The following is a 19,343-nucleotide window of genomic DNA, read 5'->3' on the forward strand; positions in this document are numbered from 1 at the left end:
CATACATACTACATACATACTACATATATACAACATGCATACAACATACATACATACTTCATATATACTACATTCATACAACATACATACATACTACATACATACTACATATACACTACATTCATACTGCATACATACTGTACATACTACATACATAGTACATATATACTACATTCATACAGCATACATACTGTACATACTACATACATACTACATATATACTACATTCATACAACATACATACATACTACATACTACATACATACTACATATATACTACATTCATACAACATACATACATACTACATACATGCTACACATATACTACATACATATATACTACATAATACATACATACTACACATATACTACATTCATACAACATACATACATACTACATACTACATACATGCTACATATATACTACAGTCATACAACATGCATACATACATACTACATACTACATATTTACTACATACATACAACATACATACAACATGGTACATACATACAACATACATACTACATACATACTACATAAAATACATTCATACATTTATACAATACATACATATAGACATACAGTACATATAACATAGAGTACATACTCACCATCACTTGTCAATTTGAGCCTCGAAGCCAGTGTCTTCTCACTGTAAAAAATATTAAAATAGCAAACAACCAATATACTCCCTGTTCCACAGAAATCCACGAGTGTCCCACGACGATCTCCTGCAGTGCATCACTGAGAGGTTACTATAGTTCACTGGTCTCACTTTATGGCAAAAGCTGCGTGGGAACTTTCTCACACAGCAATGCCAAAAGTGAGACTAGGGACTAGTTTTTTACAGTGGCAGAGGAATACAGTGTGGAAGGATACCTAGAGAGCGGTCGCATCAGCTGATGCTGCTGTTCTCCAGAGGAGATCGTCGTGGGACACTCGTGGATTTCTGCCGATCAGGGAGTATATTGGTTGTTTGTTATTTTAATATTTTTTACAGATGACACTGGCTTCGGGGATCAAAGTGACAAGTGATGGTGAGTATGCACTCTATGTTATATGTACTGTATGTCTATATGTATGTATTGTATGAATGTATTGTAAGTAGTATGTATGTTGTATGTCTGTAGCATGTTTTATGCATGTTGTATGTATGTAGTATGTACTATGTATGTATGTATGTTGTATGAATGTAGTATATATGTAGCATGTATGTAGTATGTTTGTAAGTTGTATGAATGTAGTATATGAAGTATGTATGTAGTATGTATGCATGTTGTATGAATGTTGTATATATGCAGTATGTATGTAGTATGTATGTAGTATGTATGTTTTTTTTTAACATTCAACACATTAGCCGTATGATGGAACTACTACTGTCCCATCATTGGCTAATGTGTCAATCACTGTCATTGTAACAGGCATAGCCCGATGGGACTTGTAGTCCCATCGGACGATGCCTGCACACACACACACAACCCCCGACAGGCCCGCACAGACACACAGCAGCCCGCACAGACTCACGGCAGGCCCGCACAGACCCCCAGCAGCCCACACAGACCCCCAGCAGGCCCGCGCAGACCCCCGGCAGCCCGTAGAGACCCCTGGCAGGCCCGTACAGACCCCCGGCAGGCCTGCACAGACCCCTGGCAGGCCCGCACAGACCCCCGAGAGGCCCGTACAGACCCCACCCGCACACACACGCACAGTCTCCGCCAACGCACCGCCCACACTCTTCCCCCCTCCCGAATTGGATGTGCAAGGAAAGAAAGGGTTTATTTTCATTCCGATATTTGTGCCCCATTGACTTGCATGGGTTTCCGGTATCAGAATTGGCGATACCTGATATTTTTAGGGTATCGGTCCGATCCAATCCGATCCGATATTTCCCGATATCGGAAGGTATCGCTCAACACTAATCTTGACACTTTAAGCTTAGGATCTGCCTGGCCCTCTTTCTCAGAAGGTCATCATTGGTTGGTGCCTTCCGACACTCCAAGGAACTGGAGTCTGTCTCCATTCCTCCACTGCTTCTGCTCTCCTTTCTCACCTGCCTTGACATTATTTTTGATAGTGACACTGCTTTCTTCGCAGCTCCGACTCCTATACTCTTCACCCCACTGCACACAAGAGGAACCCACCAATGACACCATTCTTCCCAATCTCAAGTTTAGGGTTGAGTATTCCGATACCGCAAGTATTGGGTATCGGCCGATATTAGCTGTATCTGAATTCCGATACTGACTTCCGATACTTTTTTCATATTGGATACCGGAATCGGAAGTTCCCATAATGCTATGAGCCCGCTCGCTTTGATTCAGCCAATGGGAATCCTCAGAAGTGTGGGCACATCCTGTTAGGCATGTAGGCATGTTAACTATAGGCATGGCTGTGATTGGCTGCTGAAATGATCTCATGATGCACTATAAAAGCTGCCGCCGCCATTTCTGGTCACTCTGCTGTGAATTCAGTTAGGGACAGGCTGCTGTTGAAGACTGTGAGGGACAGTTAGAAATAGCGATTCTACAAAACATATTGTGCTTTAACCAGGCTACATAAACCACCACTGTAGCTTTCTTTTTCCTAGCAGCAGTGTTCACAGCTGTCTGCAAGGGCTGTGTGAGAGCAGCTCACGCTGTGGAGTGGGTCCTGCAGCCACGTCTGGTTGTAGGCCGCCCAGCGTGCATCACTGCTGCCTCATACATATTTTTCTTTTTGAGCTGCTTATTTTTTAAAAATTCTATCTAGTGTGCTTCCATCCGTATCTATATACGTTGGTTGCAAACACTAGTAGTAGACAGCGGAGCCTTTCTGCAGCCTTTCAGTGCTAGTGCCCACTTAGCTGCACTGTTCATGGCTGTCTGAGAGGTCTCTGACTGTGTGTGAGTGCAGCTCACGCTGAGTAGTGTGTCCTGCAGCTACATCTGGTTGTAGGCCGCTCAGTGTGCGTCACTGCCTCACACATATTTTTCTTTTATTGCAGCTCATTTTTTCTTCTCCTATTAGTGTGCATCCATCCGTATCCATATACGGTGGTTGCAAACACTCTAGGAGTAGACAGCAGAGCTTTTCTGCAGCCTTTCAGTGCTAGTGCCCACTTAGCTGCACTGTTCACGGCTGTCTGAGATGTCCCTGACTGTATGTGAGTGCAGCTCACGCTCAGTAGTGTATCCTGCAGCTACGTCTGGTTGTAGGCCGCACAGCGTGCGTCACTGCCTCACACATATTTTTCTTTAATTGCATTTTTTCTTCTCCTATTAGTGTGCATCCATCCGTATCCATCTACATTGGTTGGTTGCAAACACTATATAGGAGTAGATAGAGGAGCCTATTTTCTGTCTTGTGCCCTTCATCTGCAGCCATATTATTATTACCCAATTTTTTTGGAGCCTCATCTTTTGCACTGTAGGTTACCTGCCTGCATTGTAATAGCTCCAAAAAGTTGGTGATACTATCACTTTCAAATCTTTGGTCACATCCTTTTAGGTTTTTTTCACAAAAAAAAACAATAAAGTTCACCAAACACTACATTTGAAAGTTGTGTAGGCCACATTAGCTCCTATTAAAGTGTAGTCCACACACACACTTCATAAAATTAGTGTTTCTTCTACCTCTAATCAGCTGTTCAGGAATAAGCACACTAAGCCTCCCCTTTGTACTTTTCTGCCTATCTTTATCAGTCTAGCAAGATGAAGAAGGCAGGGAGTAAGGCACGTGGGCGTGGGTGTGGAGTTTCAGCAGGGAGAGGACGTGGGGATTCTGAAGGGAGAGGACATGGAGATTCTGCAGGGAGAGGACGTGGGGATTCTGTGCCTGCTGCGGGCACCAGTGAGTCAGCATCCCCCAGTTTTAGCAGGCAACAGTCCTTTATGCGCAGCTTTGTAGGACCTCGCCGTACCCCACTGCTGCAGGAGGAACAAATTGAAGCCGTTGTCGGATGGATGGCAGCTAATGCATCGACTTCAATTACTTCCACATCCTCTCAGGGCTAGAGCACCGAAGAGCAACCGTCTCTTCACCACCTGCCAAAGTGCCCAGGCAGTCAGAGAGCCCTGGACAGGAGCCATCACAGTCTCTACTTCTGTTCTCTGAATCTGTTGGCTTGGAAAAGAGGGGGCTAGCCAAGCAGCTTTCCAGAATGTGAAGAAGAGGGATTATGCAGTGATGCGCAACTTCTTTGTCCCTCTGAATCTGAAGAGGCGGGTGGGCCAGTGCCTATGGTCAGCACACCTCAGTACGCATCAGATGATGACGAGACACAGGTGCCACTTTCTGTTGCGTACGGTGCTGGCGAGACAACCCAGGAGAAGCAGGTGTTTGAAGAGGGGAGTGTAGATGATGAGGTCCTTGACCCATCATGACGTGAGGAACAGGAAGGTGGTGGGAGCAGCTCTGAGGAAGAGATTCCCCGAATGGCCAAAACAGGAGGAGAGGGAGGGGGCAGACTTGGTTGCCTGTAGCCTCCACTTCGGCACCCGTTAGGAGCATTCCTCTTTCAAAAGGCAAAACGGGCGCTCCCAAGACTTGCAGTGCGTGGTCCTTTTTTGACACAGTTGCAGATGACATTTGCTTTGTCAAATGCAAGCTGTGTCATCAGAGAGTCAAAAGAGGGAAAAATGTCAGCAACCTCAATACCACTAATATGTGGAAACATGTGCGGACCAAGCACGAGGTGGAGTTACACAGACACACTGAAGACGTAGGCCAACGTACAGCACCACCTACCACCACTTCAGCTCGTGTTGGGGCCTCTTCCTCCAGCTCACACACAGCTGGTTCGGCTTCCTCACAGGATCGCCAAGGAAGAACCTCTGGCACTGTTGTCTGGAGACCCTGTGACATTCCACCCACAGCACCACGTTCCCAGTCATCCTCACACTCCCAGGCCACTCGACAGCCATCGGTAGCACAGGCATGGGATAAAAGGCGGCCATACTCGGCAAACCATCCACGAGCACAGGCTCTGAATGCTGGCATTGCCAAACTACTGGCACTTGAAATGCTCTCATTCAGGCTGGTGGAGACTGACACCTTCCGGGACTTTATGGCATTGGCAGTCCCACAATACACCGTGCCCAGCCGCTTTTATTTCAGCAGGCGAGCCGTCCCTGCCCTGCAGAAACATGTGGAGGGAAAAATAAAACTTGCGCTACTAAACGCCGTTAGTAGCATGGTCCACCTGACCACCAATGCGTGGACCAGTAACCATGGACAGGGACGATACCTTTCCCTCACTGCCCATTGGGTCAATGTTGTGGAGCCGGGTACAGATCTGGAGAGTGGTGCTTTACGTGTTCTGCCAACTCCACGGATTGCAGGAATCCAGTCTGTACACATAGACTCCTCCTCTTACTCAAGTTCCTCAGAAACAGCGCAGCAGGAGCCTGTTACGACCGATATGAGCACAACCGTGGTCAAACGTCAACAGGCCGTACTCAAATTAATTTCTTTGGGGAATCGAAGCCACACAGCGCAGGAGCTCTGGAATGCCATCAAGCAGGAGAGCGACGTGTGGTTTGTGCCAGCGTATCTCCAGCTGGGCTTGGTAGTGTGTGACAATGGCCGAAATCTGGTGGCAGCTCTTGGCGTAGGCAACCTCACTCACATCCCATGTCTGGCACATGTGCTGAACTTGGTCGTGCAGAGCTTTCTGAGGGACTATCCGGATCTTGATGCACTGCTGCACAAGGTCCGCATAGAGTGCGCTCACTTGCGGCGTTCCAGCACGGCAAGATCGCGCCTTGCTGCTCTGCAGCGCCGATTACGCCTTCCGGAACATCGCATCATATGTGACCTACCCACCAGGTGGAATTCAACGTTACATATGTTGGAGCGGTTGTGTGAGCAGCAGGCAGCAGTCATGGAGTACCAGCTGCATCAGGCGCAAACAAGTCGCACTGTGCGCCGGTCACACTTCAGCACCACTGAGTGGGCCTCTATGAAGGACATCTGCTTCGTTTTGCGTGCCTTCGATGATTCCACGCGGATGGCGAGTGCAGATGATGCACTAGTCAGCATGACTGTTCCCCTTATCTGCCTGCTTCAAAAAACACTGCAAGCACTAAGGGATGAGGTTTTGGAAGAGGTGGAGGATGAGGAGTCCTAAATGCCATCTGCTTCTGGACAGTCTGCGCTACGTGGTTCCTCACAAAGGCCTAGGCAGGGGACACTTTGTGAGGAGGATGAGGAGGAGTCGATGGAGGAGGAAGACATCTCTCCAGAGGAGGGAGGTACACAAAGCTCTAGTCAGTATGTACAGCGAGGGTGGGGTGATGCAGAGAAGGCAGAGATCACGCCTCAAGCAGGGGACAGCGGTTCTTTGGCAGTTGGGAGTCTGCAGCACATGGTTGATTTCATGCTGCAGTGCCTGAGAAATGACCGCCGCATCGCCCACATTCTCTACATGGCTGATTATTGGGTGTACACCCTCCTAGATCCTCGCTACCGGGACAACTTACAAAGCGTCATACCAACGTTGAACCGGGAGCGTAAACTGCGGGAGAACCAAGACACACTGGTGCAGTCCATCATGTTTTCCATTCCACCCGACAGCAGTGGTGCTAGTGCTTTACAAAGCAGCTCTGTGCATCGAGGCAGTGGAGGAAACTCGGCACAAAGAGGTAGCAGAGGCAGCGCCTCAGCACAAGGCAAGACCACTATGGCCCAAATGTAGCAAAGTTTTGTGTGTCCGCCACAATTGTCTACACCATCACAGACGGCTCCAGTCAGCAGGAGGCAACATTTCCGTCAGATGGTGACAGACTACATGTCTTGCCCTGTCAGTGTACTCCCAGATGGCTCTTCCCCCTTCAAGTTTTGGGTCTCTAAGTGTGGATTGTGCTGACGCCACTTCAGAGCTGTAACTGGCGGGGTTGGAGGCCAGGGGAAATACTAGAGACAGTGGAGACAGAGGCCTAAGTGGAGCATGGTTACAATCAGTTGTAGTCTACAACCTCTATAAAACCAGCTGCAAGTTGGCCTCCGCCTGCTGCATGCCTCATCCTGGGCTCCAACAACGCCAGTTGGTGTTCAGAAGTGCCGTCTTCACAGAGAAAAACACACTAGCTCCTGTGTTATTGGGGTTCAGTAACGCCAGCTGTTCCCCTGCTGTGTAGACGGCAATGTCTCCTGCTGACTCCACATGCCCAAAATATCAGGCCTCAGCCTGCTCCATGCCTCAACCTGGGCTCCAACAACGCTAATTGCTGTTCAGAAGTGCTGTCTTCACAGAGAAAAACACACTAGCTCCTGTGTTAGTGGGGTTCAGTAATGCCAGCTGTTCCCCTGCTGTGTAGACGGCAAAGTCTCCTGCTGCCTCCACATGCCAACAACATCAGGCCTCAGCCTGCTCCATGCCTCATCATGGGCTCCAACAACGCTAATTGTTGTTCAGAAGTGCCGTCTTCCCTGAGAAAAACACACTAGCTCCTGTGTTAGTGGGGTTCAGTAACGCCAGCTGTTCCCCTGCTGTGTAGACGGCAATGTCTCCTGCTGACTCCACATGCCCAAAACATCAGGCCTCAACCTGCTCCATGCCTCAACCTGGGCTCCAACAACGCCAGTCGGTGTTCAGAAGTGTCGTCTTCCCAGAGAAAAACACACTAGCTCCTGTGTTAGTGGGGTTCAGTAACGCCAACTGTTCCCCTGCTGTGTAGACGGCAATGTCTCCTGCTGACTCCACATGCCCAAAACATCAGGCCTCAGCCTGCTCCAGGCCTCAACCTGGGCTCCAACAACGCCAGTTGGTGTTCAGAAGTGTCGTCTTCCCAGAGAAAAACACACTAACTCCTGTGTTAGTGAGGTTCAGAAACGCCAGCTGTTCCCCTGCTGTGTAGAGGGCAATGTCTCCTGCTGACTCCACATGCCCAAAACATCAGGACTCAGCCTGCTCCATGCCTCAACCTGGGCTCCAACAACGCTAGTTGGTGTTCAGAAGTGCTGTCTTCACAGAGAAAAACACACTAGCTCCTGTGTTAGTGGGGTTCAGTAATGCCAGCTGTTCCCCTGCTGTGTAGATGGCAAAGTCTCCTGCTGCCTCCACATGCCAACAACATCAGGCCTCAGCCTGCTCCATGCCTCATCCTGGGCTCCAACAACGCCAGTTGATGTTCAGAAGTGCCATCTTCCCAGAGAAAAACACGCTAGCTCCTGTGTTAGTGGGGTTTAGAAACGCCAGGTGTTCCCCTGCTGTGTAGATGGCAATGTCTCCTGCTGACTCCACATGCCCAAAACATCAGGCCTCAGCCTGCTCCATGCCTCATCCTGGGCTCCAACAATGCCAGTTGGTGTTCAGAAGTGCCGTCTTCCCAGAGAAAAACACACTAGTTCCTGTGTTAGTGGGGTTCAGTAACGTCAGCTGTTCCACTGCTGTGTAGACGGCAATGTCTCCTGCTGACTCCACATGCCCAAAACATCAGGCCTCAGCCTGCTCCATGCCTCAACCTGGGCTCCAACAACACCAGTTGGTGTTCAGAAGTGTCGTCTTCCCAGAGAAAAACACACTAGTTCCTGTGTTAGTGGGGTTCAGAAACGCCAGCTGTTCCCCTGCTGTGTAGATGTCAATGTCTCCTGCTGACTCCACATGCCCAAAACATTAGGCCTCAGCCTGCTCCATGCCTCAACCTGGGCTCCAACAACGCCAGTTGGTGTTCAGAAGTGCCGTCGTCACAGAGAAAAACACACTAGCTCCTGTGTTAGTGGGGTTCAGTAATGCCAGCTGTTCCCCTGCTGTGTAGATGGCAAAGTCTCCTGCTGCCTCCACATGCCAACAACATCAGGCCTCAACCTGCTCCATGCCTCATCCTGGGCTCCAACAACGCCAGTTGGTGTTCAGAAGTGCTGTCTTCACAGAGAAAAACACGCTAGCTCCTGTGTTAGTGGGGTTCAGTAACGCCAGCTGCTCCCCTGCTGTGTGGATGGCAAAGTCTCCTGCTCCATCCACATTCAAACTCCTACTGATTTTTAACCGTGCTCCACTTAGGCCTCTGGCTCCACTGTCTCTAGTATTTCTCCTGGCCTCCAACCCCGCCTGTTACAGCTCTGAAGTGGCGTCTGCACAATCCACACTTGTTCCTGTGTTACTGGGGCTCAGTCACGTCAGTTGATCCCCTGATGTGTGTCCGGCAAGGTCTCCTGCCCTGTCCACATTCCCATTACTAGTAGTGTAAATGAGGACAGAGCAGGAGACCTTGCCGGACACACATCAGGGGATCAACTGACGGGACTGAGCCCCAGTAACACAGGAACAAGTGTGGATTGTGCTGACGCCACTTCAGAGCTGTAACTGGTGGGGTTGGAGGCCAGGGGAAATACTAGAGACAGTGGAGCCAGAGGCCTAAGTGGAGCATGGTTACAATCAGTTGTAGTCTACAACCTCTATAAAACCAGCTGCAAGTTGGCCTCTGCCTGCTGCATGCCTCATCCTGGGCTCCAACAACGCCAGTTGGTGTTCAGAAGTGCCGTCTTCACAGAGAAAAACACACTAGCTCCTGTGTTAGTGGGGTTCAGTAACGCCAGCTGTTCCCCTGCTGTGTAGACGGCAATGTCTCCTGCTGACTCCACATGCCCAAAACATCAGGCCTCAGCCTGCTCCATGCCTCAACCTGGGCTCCAACAACGCTAATTGCTGTTCAGAAGTGCTGTCTTCACAGAGAAAAACACACTAGCTCCTGTGTTAGTGGGGTTCAGTAATGCCAGCTGTTCCCCTGCTGTGTAGACGGCAAAGTCTCCTGCTGCCTCCACATGCCAACAACATCAGGCCTCAGCCTGCTCCATGCCTCATCATGGGCTCCAACAACGCTAATTGTTGTTCAGAAGTGCCGTCTTCCCTGAGAAAAACACACTAGCTCCTGTGTTAGTGGGGTTCAGTAACGCCAGCTGTGCCACTGCTGTGTAGACGGCAATGTCTCCTGCTGACTCCACATGCCCAAAACATCAGGCCTCAACCTGCTCCATGCCTCAACCTGGGCTCCAACAATGCCAGTTGGTGTTCAGAAGTGTCGTCTTCCCAGAGAAAAACACACTAGCTCCTGTGTTAGTGGGGTTCAGTAACGCCAACTGTTCCCCTGCTGTGTAGACGGCAATGTCTCCTGCTGACTCCACATGCCCAAAACATCAGGCCTCAGCCTGCTCCAGGCCTCAACCTGGGCTCCAACAACGCCAGTTGGTGTTCAGAAGTGTCGTCTTCCCAGAGAAAAACACACTAACTCCTGTGTTAGTGGGGTTCAGAAACGCCAGCTGTTCCCCTGCTGTGTAGACGGCAATGTCTCCTGCTGACTCCACATGCCCAAAACATCAGGCCTCAGCCTGCTCCATGCCTCAACCTGGGCTCCAACAACGCTAGTTGGTGTTCAGAAGTGCTGTCTTCACAGAGAAAAACACACTAGCTCCTGTGTTAGTGGGGTTCAGTAATGCCAGCTGTTCCCCTGCTGTGTAGACGGCAAAGTCTCCTGCTGCCTCCACATGCCAACAACATCAGGCCTCAGCCTGCTCCATGCCTCATCCTGGGCTCCAACAACGCCAGTTGATGTTCAGAAGTGCCATCTTCCCAGAGAAAAACACGCTAGCTCCTGTGTTAGTGGGGTTTAGAAATGCCAGCTGTTCCCCTGCTGTGTAGATGGCAATGTCTCCTGCTGACTCCACATGCCCAAAACATCAGGCCTCAGCCTGCTCCATGCCTCATCCTGGGCTCCAACAATGCCAGTTGGTGTTCAGAAGTGCCGTCTTCCCAGAGAAAAACACACTAGTTCCTGTGTTAGTGGGGTTCAGTAACGTCAGCTGTTCCCCTGCTGTGTAGACGGCAATGTCTCCTGCTGACTCCACATGCCCAAAACATCAGGCCTCAGCCTGCTCCATGCCTCAACCTGGGCTCCAACAACGCCAGTTGGTGTTCAGAAGTGTCGTCTTCCCAGAGAAAAACACACTAGTTCCTGTGTTAGTGGGGTTCAGAAACACCAGCTGTTCCCCTGCTGTGTAGATGGCAATGTCTCCTGCTGACTCCACATGCCCAAAACATCAGGCCTCAGCCTGCTCCATGCCTCAACCTGGGCTCCAACAACGCCAGTTGGTGTTCAGAAGTGTCGTCTTCCCAGAGAAAAACACACTAGTTCCTGTGTTAGTGGGGTTCAGAAACGCCAGCTGTTCCCCTGCTGTGTAGATGTCAATGTCTCCTGCTGACTCCACATGCCCAAAACATTAGGCCTCAGCCTGCTCCATGCCTCAACCTGGGCTCCAACAACGCCAGTTGGTGTTCAGAAGTGCCGTCTTCACAGAGAAAAACACACTAGCTCCTGTGTTAGTGGGGTTCAGTAATGCCAGCTGTTCCCCTGCTGTGTAGATGGCAAAGTCTCCTGCTGCCTCCACATGCCAACAACATCAGGCCTCAGCCTGCTCCATGCCTCATCCTGGGCTCCAACAACGCCAGTTGGTGTTCAGAAGTGCTGTCTTCACAGAGAAAAACACACTAGCTCCTGTGTTAGTGGGGTTCAGTAATGCCAGCTGTTCCCCTGCTGTGTAGACGGCAAAGTCTCCTGCTGCCTCCACATGCCAACAACATCAGACCTCAGCCTGCTCCATGCCTCATCCTGGGCTCCAACAACGCCAGTTGGTGTTCAGAAGTGCCGTCTTCACAGAGAAAAACACACTAGCTCCTGTGTTAGTGGGGTTCAGTAACACCAGCTGTTCCCCTGCTGTGTAGACGGCAAAGTCTCCTGCTGCCTCCACATGCCAACAAATCAGGCATCAGCCTGCTCCATGCCTCATCCTGGGCTCCAACAACGCCAGTTGGTGTTGAGAAGTGCCGTCTTCACAGAGAAAAACACGCTAGCTCCTGTGTTAGTGGGGTTTAGAAACGCCAGCTGTTCCCCTGCTGTATAGACGGCAATGTCTCCTGCTGACTCCACATGCCCAAAACATCAGGCCTCAGCCTGCTCCATGCCTCAACCTGGGCTCCAACAACGCCAGTTGGTGTTCAGAAGTGTCGTCTTCCCAGAGAAAAACACACTAATTCCTGTGTTAGTGGGGTTCAGTAACGTCAGCTGTTCCCCTGCTGTGTAGACGGCAATGTCTCCTGCTGACTCTACATGTCCAAAACATCAGGCCTCAGCCTGCTCCATGCCTCAACCTGGGCTCCAACAACGCCAGTTGGTGTTCAGAAGTGCCGTCTTCACAGAGAAAAACACACTAGCTCATGTGTTAGTGGGGTTCAGTAATGCCAGCTGTTCCCCTGCTGTGTAGACGGCAAAGTCTCCTGCTGCCTCCACATGCCAACAACATCAGGCCTCAGCCTGCTCCATGCCTCATCCTGGGCTCCAACAATGCCAGTTGGTGTTCAGAAGTGCCGTCTTCACAGAGAAAAACACACTAGCTCCTGTGTTAGCGGGGTTCAGTAACGCCAGCTGTTCCCCTGCTGTGTAGACGGCAAAGTCTCCTGCTGCCTCCACATGCCAACAACATCAGGCCTCAGCCTGCTCCATGCCTCATCCTGGGCTCCAATAATGCCAGTTGGTGTTCAGAAGTGCCGTCTTCACAGAGAAAAACACACTAGCTCTTGTGTTAGTGGGGTTCAGTAACGCCAGCTGTTCCCCTGCTGTGTAGACGGCAATGTCTCCTGCTGACTCCACATGCCCAAAACATTAGGCCTCAGCCTGCTCCATGCCTCAACCTGGGCTCCAACAACGCCAGTTGGTGTTCAGAAGTGTCGTCTTCCCAGAGTAAAACACGCTAGCTCCTGTGTTAGTGGGGTTTAGAAACGCCAGCTGTTCCCCTGCTGTGTAGACGGCAATGTCTCCTGCTGACTCCACATACCCAAAACATCAGGGCTCAGCCTGCTCCATGCCTCATCCTGGGCTCCAGCAACACCAGTTGTTGTTCAGAAGTGTCGTCTTCCCAGAGAAAAACACACTAGCTCCTGTGTTAGTGGGGTTTAGAAACGCCAGCTGTTCCCCTTCTGTGTGGACGGCAATGTCTCCTGCTGACTCCACATGCCCAAAACATCAGGCCTCAGCCTGCTCCATGCCTCAACCTGGGCTCCAACAATGCCAGTTGGTGTTCAGAAGTGCCGTTTTCACAGAGAAAAACACACTAGCTCCTGTGTTAGTGGGGTTCAGTAATGCCAGCTGTTCCCCTGCTGTGTAGACGGCAAAGTCTCCTGCTGCCTCCACATGCCAACAATATCAGCCCTCAGCCTGCTCCATGCCTCAACCTGGGCTCCAACAACGCTAGTTGGTGTTCAGAAGTGCTGTCTTCACAGAGAAAAACACACTAGCTCCTGTGTTAGTGGGGTTCAGTAATGCCAGCTGTTCCCCTGCTGTGTAGACGGCAAAGTCTCCTGCTGCCTCCACATGCCAACAACATCAGGCCTCAGCCTGCTCCATGCCACATCCTGGGCTCCAACAACGCCAGTTGATGTTCAGAAGTGCCATCTTCCCAGAGAAAAACACGCTAGCTCCTGTGTTAGTGGGGTTTAGAAATGCCAGCTGTTCCCCTGCTGTGTAGATGGCAATGTCTCCTGCTGACTCCACATGCCCAAAACATCAGGCCTCAGCCTGCTCCATGCCTCATCCTGGGCTCCAACAATGCCAGTTGGTGTTCAGAAGTGCCGTCTTCCCAGAGAAAAACACACTAGTTCCTTTGTTAGTGGGGTTCAGTAACGTCAGCTGTTCCCCTGCTGTGTAGACGGCAATGTCTCCTGCTGACTCCACATGCCCAAAACATCAGGCCTCAGCCTGCTCCATGCCTCAACCTGGGCTCCAACAACGCCAGTTGGTGTTCAGAAGTGTCGTCTTCCCAGAGAAAAACACACTAGTTCCTGTGTTAGTGGGGTTCAGAAACGCCAGCTGTTCCCCTGCTGTGTAGATGGCAATGTCTCCTGCTGACTCCACATGCCCAAAACATCAGGCCTCAGCCTGCTCCATGCCTCAACCTGGGCTCCAACAACGCCAGTTGGTGTTCAGAAGTGTCGTCTTCCCAGAGAAAAACACACTAGTTCCTGTGTTAGTGGGGTTCAGAAACGCCAGCTGTTCCCCTGCTGTGTAGATGTCAATGTCTCCTGCTGACTCCACATGCCCAAAACATCAGGCCTCAGCCTGCTCCATGCCTCATCCTGGGCTCCAACAACGCCAGTTGGTGTTGAGAAGTGCCGTCTTCACAGAGAAAAACACGCTAGCTCCTGTGTTAGTGGGGTTTAGAAACGCCAGCTGTTCCCCTGCTGTATAGACGGCAATGTCTCCTGCTGACTCCACATGCCCAAAACATCAGGCCTCAGCCTGCTCCATGCCTCAACCTGGGCTCCAACAACGCCAGTTGGTGTTCAGAAGTGTCGTCTTCCCAGAGAAAAACACACTAATTCCTGTGTTAGTGGGGTTCAGTAACGTCAGCTGTTCCCCTGCTGTGTAGACGGCAATGTCTCCTGCTGACTCTACATGTCCAAAACATCAGGCCTCAGCCTGCTCCATGCCTCAACCTGGGCTCCAACAACGCCAGTTGGTGTTCAGAAGTGCCGTCTTCACAGAGAAAAACACACTAGCTCATGTGTTAGTGGGGTTCAGTAATGCCAGCTGTTCCCCTGCTGTGTAGACGGCAAAGTCTCCTGCTGCCTCCACATGCCAACAACATCAGGCCTCAGCCTGCTCCATGCCTCATCCTGGGCTCCAACAATGCCAGTTGGTGTTCAGAAGTGCCGTCTTCACAGAGAAAAACACACTAGCTCCTGTGTTAGTGGGGTTCAGTAACACCAGCTGTTCCCCTGCTGTGTAGACGGCAAAGTCTCCTGCTGCCTCCACATGCCAACAACATCAGGCCTCAGCCTGCTCCATGCCTCATCCTGGGCTCCAATAACGCCAGTTGGTGTTCAGAAGTGCCGTCTTCACAGAGAAAAACACACTAGCTCTTGTGTTAGTGGGGTTCAGTAACGCCAGCTGTTCCCCTGCTGTGTAGACGGCAATGTCTCCTGCTGACTCCACATGCCCAAAACATTAGGCCTCAGCCTGCTCCATGCCTCAACCTGGGCTCCAACAACGCCAGTTGGTGTTCAGAAGTGTCGTCTTCCCAGAGTAAAACACACTAGCTCCTGTGTTAGTGGGGTTTAGAAACGCCAGCTGTTCCCCTGCTGTGTAGACGGCAATGTCTCCTGCTGACTCCACATACCCAAAACATCAGGGCTCAGCCTGCTCCATGCCTCATCCTGGGCTCCAGCAACACCAGTTGTTGTTCAGAAGTGCCGTCTTCCCAGAGAAAAACACACTAGCTCCTGTGTTAGTGGGGTTTAGAAACGCCAGCTGTTCCCCTTCTGTGTGGACGGCAATGTCTCCTGCTGACTCCACATGCCCAAAACATCAGGCCTCAGCCTGCTCCATGCCTCAACCTGGGCTCCAACAATAACAGTTGGTGTTCAGAAGTGCCGTTTTCACAGAGAAAAACACACTAGCTCCTGTGTTAGTGGGGTTCAGTAATGCCAGCTGTTCCCCTGCTGTGTAGACGGCAAAGTCTCCTGCTGCCTCCACATGCCAACAATATCAGCCCTCAGCCTGCTCCATGCCTCAACCTGGGCTCCAACAACGCCAGTTGGTGTTCAGAAGTGCCGTCTTCACAGAGAAAAACACACTAGCTCCTGTGTTAGTGGAGTTCAGAAACGCCAGCTGATCCCCTGCTGTGTAGACGGCAAAGTCTCCTGCTCCACCCACATTCAAACTACTACTGATTTTTAACCGTGCTCCACTTAGGCCTCTGGCTCCACTGTTTCTAGTTTTTCCCCTTGCCTCCAACCTCGCCAGTTGCTGCTCTGAAGTGGCGTCTGCACTATCCACACTTGTTCCTGAGTTACTGGGGCTCAGTCACGTCAGTTGATCCCCCTGATGTGTGTCTGGCAATGTCTCCTGCTCTGTCCAAATTCCCATTACTAGTAGTGTGAATGAGGACTGAGCAGGAGACCTTGCCAGACACACATCAGGGGATCAACTGACTTGACTGAGCCACAGTAACACAGGAACAAGTGTGGATTGTGCAGACACCACTTCAGAGCTGTAACTGGCGCGGTTGGAGGCCAGGGGAAATACTAGAGACAGTGGAGCCGGAGGCCATAGTGGAGCAAGGTTACAATCAGTAGTAGTCTACAACCTCTACAAAACCAGCTGCAAGTTGGCCTCCGCCTGCTACATGCTTCATCCTGGGCTCCAACACAGCCAGTTGTAGCTTGGAAGTGCCGTCCGCACAGATAGAAACACTCGCTCCTGTGTCTGTGGGGTTCAGTAACGCCAGCTGTTCCCCTGCTGTGCGGATGGCAAAGTCTCCTGCTGCCTCCAAAATCACGCAACATCTTATTTTCTACTTGCTCCAAGTAGGCCTCAGCCTGCTCGGAGCATTGATCCTGGGCTCCAACACAGCCAGTTGTAGCTTGGAAGTGCCGTCTGCACAGATAGAAACACTCGCTCCTGTGTCTGTGGGGTTCAGTAATGCCAGCTGTTCCCCTGCTGTGCGGATGGCAAAGTCTCCTGCTGCCTCCAAAATCACGCAACATCTTATTTTCTACTTGCTCCAAGTAGGCCTCAGCCTGCTCGGAGCATTGATCCTGGGCTCCAACACAGCCAGTTGTAGCTTGGAAGTGCCATCCGCACAGATAGAAACACTCGCTCCTGTGTCTGTGGGGTTCAGTAACACCAGCTGCTCCCCTGCTGTGTGAATGGCAAAGTCTCCTGCTGCCTACACCGTCACACTACTACTGATTTTTAACCGTGGTCTACTTCGGCCTCTGGCTCTACTGTCTCTAGTATTTCCCCTGGCCTCCAACCCCGCCAGTCGCTGCTCTGAAGTGTCGTCTGCACAATCCACACTTGTTCCTGTGTTATTGGGGCTCAGTCACGTCAGTTGATCCCCTGATGTGTGTTCGGCAATGTCTCCTGCTCTGTCCCCATTCCCATTATTAGTAGTGGGAATGTGAACAGAGCAGGAGACCTTGCCGGACACACATCATGGGATCAACTGACGTGACTGAACCCCTGTAACCCAGGAACAAGTGTGGATTGTGCAGATGACACTTCAGAGCAGCAACTGGCGGGGTTGGAGGCCAGGGGAAATACTAGAGACAATAGAGCCAGAGGCCGAAGTGGAGCACGGTTACAATCAGTAGTTGTGTACAACCAATATAAAAGTCGCTCCAAGTAGGCCTCATCCTGCTGCATGATTGACCCCTGGGCTCCAACATCGCCAGTTGCTGCTCAGAAGTGTCTTTGGCACGGGTGCTCCCACCTGCCCAGCCTGGTTCCAGCACGCCTGCTGTTTCTGGGTAGTGTCAACGTCACTTTGCCACCAATACGTTGTCCTGTCGTGTTGCGGTCGGGTTAGCTGAGTCTATGGTGCCTGCAGTTTCGGTGCTTCCTATGTTGGGTGCGGGTTCTGGTACTAAAGGCGGGTTCCGTAGTGCCAATAGGACAAGCACCCCCTGTTGGACTGTAGGATTCAGTAACTGCGTCCTGCTCGCGGCCTTGCAACTTTGGTGATTATGGGTACCTTCTGCTACCCATCCGGGTTCTAGCACCGTCAGCTGGTTCTCGGCAGTGTCTTTGGCACGGGTACTCCCTCCTGCCCAGCCGGGTTCCAGCACCGTCAGCTGCTTCTCAGCAGAGCCTTTGGCCGAGGTGCCTCCTTCTCGGTGTCCGAGTTCCTGCAACATCTGCTGGTTCTTGGTAGTGCTTTAAAGCACAGGTACCTCCTGCTTATAAACCGTGTTCCAGCACCGTCAGCTGGTTGGTCCACAGTTGTGCCATTGGCTCTTGTTCCTTCTGCTACCCATCCGGGTTCCAGCACCATGAGCTGGTTCTCGGCAGTGTCTTTGGCACGGGTACTCCCTCCTGCCCAGCCGGGTTCCAGCACCGTTAGCTGTTTCTCGGCAGAGCCTTTGGCCAAGGTGCCTCCTTCTCGGTGTACGAGTTCCAGCAACGTCTGCTGGATCTTGGTATTGCTTTAACGCACAGGTACCCCCTGCTTATAAACCGTGTTCCAGCACCGTCAGCTGGTCCACAGTTGTGCCATTGGCTCTTGTTCCTTCTGCTACCCATCCGGGTTCCAGCACCATCAGCTGGTCCTTGGCAGTGTCTTTGGCAAGGGTACTCCTTCCTGCCCAGCCTGGTTCCAGCACGCCTGCTGTTTCTGGGTAGTGTCAACGTCACCTTTCCACCAATACGTTGTCCTGTTGTGTTGCGGTCGGGTTAGCCGACTCTATGGTGCCTGCAGTTTTGGTGCTTCCTATGTGGGCTGCGGGTTCTGGTACTAAAGGCTGGTTCCGTAGTGCCAATAGGACAAGAACCCCCTGTTGGACTGTGGGATTCGGTAACTGTGTCCTGCTCGTGGCCTTGCAACTTTGTTGATTATGGGTACCTTCTGCTACCCATCCGGGTTCCAGCACCGTCAGCTGGTTCTTGGCAGAGCCTTGGGCCTAGGTGCCTCCTTCTCGGGATCCAAGTTCCAGCAACGTCTGCTGGTCCTTGGTAGTGCTTTCTAGCACCGGTACCTCCTTCTTAGTAACCATGTTCCAGCACCGTCAGCTGGTCCATGGTTGTCCCATTGTCTCTTCTTCCTTCTGCTGCCCCTCCGGGTCCAGCACCGTCAGGTGGTCCTCGCTAGTTTCATTTACTCTTGCAGCTTCTGCTACCCATCCGGGTTCCAGCACCATCAGCTGGTTCTTGGCAGAGCCTTTGGCCTAGGTGCCTCCTTCTTGGTATCCGAGTTTCAGCAACGTCTGCTGGTCTTTGGTAGTGCTTTGTAGCACAGGTACCTCCTGCTTAGTAACCGTGTTCCAGCACCGTCAGCTGGTCCACAGTTGTGCCATTGGCTCTTGTTTCTTCTGCTGCCCCTCCGGGTTCAAGCACCGTCAGCTGGTCCTCGCTAGTTCCATTTGCTATTGTTCCTTCTGCTACCCATCCGGGTTCCAGTACCGTCAGGTGGTTCTCGGCAGTGTCTTTGGCATGGGTACTCCCACCTGCCCAGCCTGGTTCCAGCACGCCTGCTGTTTCTGGGTAGTGTCAACGTCACTTTGCCACCAATACGTTGTCCTGTCGTGTTGCGGTCGGGTTAGCTGAGTCTATGGTGCCTGCAGTTTCGGTGCTTCCTATGTTGGGTGCGGGTTCTGGTACTAAAGGCTGGTTCTTCTTGTACCTTCTGCTACTTTTCCAAGTTCAAGCTTGTGGAAATGGTTTTTGATTCTCACTCTGTATCTCCCTGACAATGACCCTGAAGACGACGACCCTGAAGACCACACAGAAGAATACCTAAAAGATGACCCTGAAGAAGATGACCAAGAGGACAAAGAATATGAAGACAACCACCAAGATGCAGAACAACAAGAGACAGA

Source organism: Dendrobates tinctorius, unplaced genomic scaffold, assembly GCF_039654945.1.
Source record: "Dendrobates tinctorius isolate UK_male_01 unplaced genomic scaffold, ASM3965494v1 ptg000038l, whole genome shotgun sequence".
NCBI lineage: Eukaryota > Metazoa > Chordata > Amphibia > Anura > Dendrobatidae > Dendrobates > Dendrobates tinctorius.